Raw genomic sequence first — 5,290 nt, forward strand, 5'->3', positions numbered from 1 at the left:
GCCTGCTACTCTGGGTGGGCCTGAGTTGCCTCTCCTCACCTAATCCCTTTGGCTGATCCTCTAGCCTTAGGGAAAGAATATGATTGTAAAACTACATCACTGTTAAGTCCAATCAGCTTTATAAGGCTACTGCAGAAATCATACTTGGTGGCAATACAGATTCTGGTTTCCAACCTGACAGGTGTTCCTCTGCAGTATACTCATCCCACATCAAATTGCCTTTAAAAATTTAATGATTCCACAAACTTGATAGCCCATCAATTGTGTGCCCACCTTTTCAGCATACCACCGCATATTCTTGCATTTATTACATGACATCTAGACTGGGTTTCTTGTTTCCCAGGATGAATTTGTGTAGGAAGTAAGAATTGCCCAAAATATTTCAAATTCTGATTTTACTAACAATAGGTAGTTTGATTTCATGATCTGATGGCCGGTTTCCTTGAACCAATGTCCCCCATATTTTGGGGTCTCAAAAGGCTCCATTGATTCCCAGAAAAATTTGTAGCAGGCTTCATAAAACCTTGGCTTCTAAATTCCTTTCTAATAAAAAATCTTAAGAGTACATTCTGATTGTGTGTAGAAGTTGTTCATCTAAAGGAATAAATATCTATTAAACAAAAAAAAATTAAAATGGGAAAAAACAGCTGAAAACATCCATTAATAATCAGAACATGGAATGTATGAAGTATGAATCTAGGAAAATTATAAGTAGTAAAAAAATGAAATGGAACACATAAAGATCAATAGCCTAAGCATTAGTGAGCTAAAATTGACTGGTTTTGGCAATTTCGAATCAGATAACTATATGATCTACTATGCCAGGAATGGCAAATTGAAGAAAACTGGTGTGGTGTTCATTGTCACAAAAAAATGTTTCAAGATCTATCCTGAAATACAATGCTGCCAGTGATAAGATAATAGCCATACACCTACAAGGAAGGCCAGTTAATACTATTATTTTCCAATTTACACATCAACCACCAAAGCCAAAGGTGAAGAAAATGAAGATTTTTATCAACTTCTGCAGTCTGAAATTGACCAAATATACAATCAAGATGTACTGATTATTACTGGTGATTGGAATGCAAGAGTTGGAAACAAAGAAGAATCACCAGTGGTTGGAAAATATGGCCTTGTTGATAGAAATGTCACTGGAGATTACATGATAGAATTTTGCAAGACCAATTACTTATTCATTGCAAATACCTTTTTTCAACAACACAAATGGCAGCTATACACATGGACTTTGACAGACAGAGTGTACAAGAATCAGATTGACTAAATCTGTGGCAAGAGGTGATGGAGAAGCTTAATGTCTTCAGCGAAAACAAGGCCAGGAGCTGATTATGGAACAGACCATCAACTGCTCATGTGCAAGTTCAAGTTGAAGCTGAAGACAAAACAAGTCCCCGAGAGCCAAAATATGACCTTGATTATATCCCTCCTGAATTTAGAGACCATGTGAAGTATAGATTTGATGCATTGAACACCAATGATGGAAAACCAGACAAATTTTGGGATGACATCAAGAATATCATCCATCAAGAAAGCAAAGGGTCATTAAAAAGGTAGGAAAGGAAGAAAAGACCAAAATGAATGTCAGAAGAGACTCTGAAATTTGCCCTTGAATGAAGAGTAGGCAAAGCAAATGGAAGATGTGACAAGATAAAAGGGTTGAACAGAAGATTTCAAAGGGCAGCTCGAGAAGACAAAGTCAATTATTATAATGAAATGTGCAAAGATCGGGATTTAGAAAAACAAAAGAGAAGAACATGCTCAGCATTTCTCAAGCTGAAAGAATTGAAGAAAAAATTTAAGCCTTGAGTTGCAATATTGAAAGATTCTTTCTGCAAAATATTGAATGATGCAGGAAACATCAAAAGAAGTTGGGGGGAAATATACAGAGTCACTGTACCAAAAAGAATTGGTTGATGTTCATTCCCTTCAGGAAGTGGCATATAATAAAGAACCAATGGTATTGAAGGAAGAAGTCAAAGCTGCACTGAAGGAACTGGCAATGAACAAGGCTCCAGAAACTGACAGAATACCCATCGAAATGATTCAACAAATGGATGTCACTCACTCATCTGTGCCAAGAAATCTGGAAGACAGCTACCTGGCCAACTGACTGGAAGAGATCCATATTTGTACCCATTCCAAAGATAAGTGATCCTACAGAGTGTGGAAATTAGCAAATAATATCATTTTCCTGTGAATTTCCCAATGGGTCTGAAATTTCCCTTCAGATGAGTTTGGAGATACCAAAAAATCTATCAGGGGGTCCCATTACCACCATGAGTTTTATGAAGAATTAGTAGGATAAAACAAAATCAAGAGAAAGAAAGAGTTACAAAGTGATAGATAAAAGGTAGATACAGGCTTACACAGCTTGTTAGAAACTTATTCTGATCCAGCAGGCAGCTGGGCTGGAATAGATCTAAGAATATCCACAAAAACTTGCCCATCTTTTGGAAATATTTATACCTGAGTCTGGCGGATTGAGGACAGTGTCTACCTGACCAGGACTGGAAGGCTACATGACCGGTTTCCAGTCTTCATGGCACCCAGACCACTCAGGAGGTGTCTGAGCCAATGATTTCGGAATCACCTGTATTTGCTCTCATAAAGCACGGCTGGTTTAGGGCTTTAATTGTCTGGGGCTAGCTAAAGAACAGGTTAATCCATAACAGGGAGGAGTTTATTGAAATGTGACAGGGAGGGAGAGGGGAATGGCTAGCAGTTTCTTACAAGCACAGCTAAATGACATGGGGTTTCAGACCATTTTTGGGTTATTGCAGTCACTGACCATACAATCATTAATAGTAAAATCTTGCTGAAAATTACTCAAAAATGGTTGGAGCAGTATATTGACAGAGAACTTCCAGAAATGCAAGCTGGATTCAGAAGAAGACATGGAATGAGGGATATCATTTCTGATGTCCAATGGATCTTGACTAAAAAGAAATAATAACAGAAAGACATTTACTTGTGTTTTATTCACTATGCAAAAACATTTGATTGTGTGGATCATAACAAATTATGGATAACATTGAGAAGATTTGGAATTCCAGAACACTTAATTTTTCTCATGAGGAGCCTGTACATAGACCAGGAGGATGTTATTTGAACAGAACAAGGGGGTATGGTATAAAATCCGGAAGAGAGTGTGCCATGGTTGTATACTTTCACCATACTTATTCAATCTGTATGCTGAGCAAATAATCCAAAAACTTGGACTACATGAAAAGAAAGTAACATCAGGATTGAAGGAAGATCCATTAAGAACCAGAGATATGCAGATGAAACAACTTTGCTTGCTGAAAGTGATGATTACTTGAAGCACTTACTGGTGAAGATTAATGACTACAGTCTGCAGTGGAGAGTACACCTCAACATAAAGTAAACAAAAATCCTCACAACTGGACCAATAAGCAGCATCACAACAAATGGAGAAAAGTTTGAAGTTGTCAAAGATTTCACATTATTTGGTTCTACAATCAACACCAATGGAAGCAGCAGTCAAGACATCAGACAATGTATTGCACTGGACAAACCTGCTGCAAAAGACCTCTTTTAAGCACTGAAGAGCACTGATGTCTCCTTGAAGACTAAGGTGTGCCTAAGCCAAGACATAGTATTTTCAATCACCTCATATGCATATGAGAGCTGGACAATGAATAAGGAAGACCGAAGAAGAGTTGGTGCTTTTGAGTTGTGGTGTTGGCGAAGAATATTGAAGGTACCATGGACTGCCCTAAGAACTAACAAATATGTCCTGGAGGAAGTGCAGCCAGAATGCTCCTTGGAAATGAGAATGGCCAGATTTCCTCTACCTTACTTTGGTTATGTTGTCAAAAGGGACCATTCTTTGGGGAAGGATATAATGCTTGGTAGAGGGTCAATAAAAACAAGGAAAGCCCTCAACAAGATGGATTGACACAGTGGCTGCAATGATGGGCTCAGGTGTAGCAAGTATTGTGAGGCTGGCATAGGGCCAGGTGGTGTTTTGTTCTGTTATACATAAGGCCACTATGAGTCAAAGCTGACTCAATGGCACCTAACAACAACAAGAACAACAACAAGAAACCATAAACAGAAGCAACAAGAAAACAAACAGCACCCTTGAAGAATTCAGGAAAATCATTCAAGAACAAAATAACAAAATAAATACACAAATAGAAATCATACAAAAACAATAATAAATCCAGAAGATTAACACTGAAATTACGGAGACAGATAACACATTAGAAGGACAAAAGAGTAGATTGGAACTGACTTTAAAAATCCATTTCTAAGATAGAGCACAAATCCTTTGATGTCATCTTATATGAGGAAAAATCAGAACAAATATTTAAGAGAAATGATAAAAAAAAAAAAAAAAAACCTAAGGGTAATCTGGGATGACATGAACATAAATAACATACACCTGATTGAAATAACAAAACAAGAGGAGGAAAGAAAAAAAAACTGAGAAAATTGTCAAAGACTTGCTAACAAGAAATTTCCCCCATATCATGAAAGAAGAAAACATATCCACCCAAGAAGCTCAATGAACCCTATACAGCAATAGAATGATAGCAACAAATTCACACCTATCACTAATTGCACTCAATGTGAATGGATTAAATGTACCAGTCAAGAGAAAGAGAGGGTATACTGCATAAGGAGAGAAGACCCATTGATATGCTGACTACAAGAGACCCACCTTAGACACAAAGATAAAAACCTATTAAAAATTAAGGAGTGGAAAATATATACACACCAAGCAAATGGCAACCAAAAAAAGAGCAGAAGTGGCAAGATTAATTTCTGACAAAATAGACTTAAAGGTGAAAAACAGCATAAGGGACAAAGAAGGATACTATATGATGCTAAAAGGATCAATTGACCAAGAATACATTACCATAATATGCACCCAATGAAAGTGCTCCAAAATATGTAAAACAAATATTAACTGAATTGAAAGGAAAAATAGACAACACTACAATAGAAGTAGGAGACTTCAACACACTACTTTCAAGGAGGGACAGAGCAACTAGAAAAAAACTCAACAAAAATACAGAAGAACTCAACAACACAATCAACCAACTTGACCTCACAGACATATACAGAACACTCCACCAACAAAAGCACAATACACATTCTTATCCAGTGCACATGGATCATTCTCCAGAATAAACCATATGTTAAGACAAAAAACAAGATTCAACAAATTAAAAAACATTGATATACTATAATTGGAAGATCAAAGGAAGAAAATCAAATATGTGGAAACTGAATAATACAG

Source organism: Orycteropus afer, unplaced genomic scaffold (assembly GCF_000298275.1).
Source record: "Orycteropus afer afer isolate SDZICR_OR568_19922 unplaced genomic scaffold, OryAfe1.0 scaffold01130, whole genome shotgun sequence".
In the NCBI taxonomy this organism is placed as follows: Eukaryota; Metazoa; Chordata; class Mammalia; order Tubulidentata; family Orycteropodidae; genus Orycteropus; species Orycteropus afer.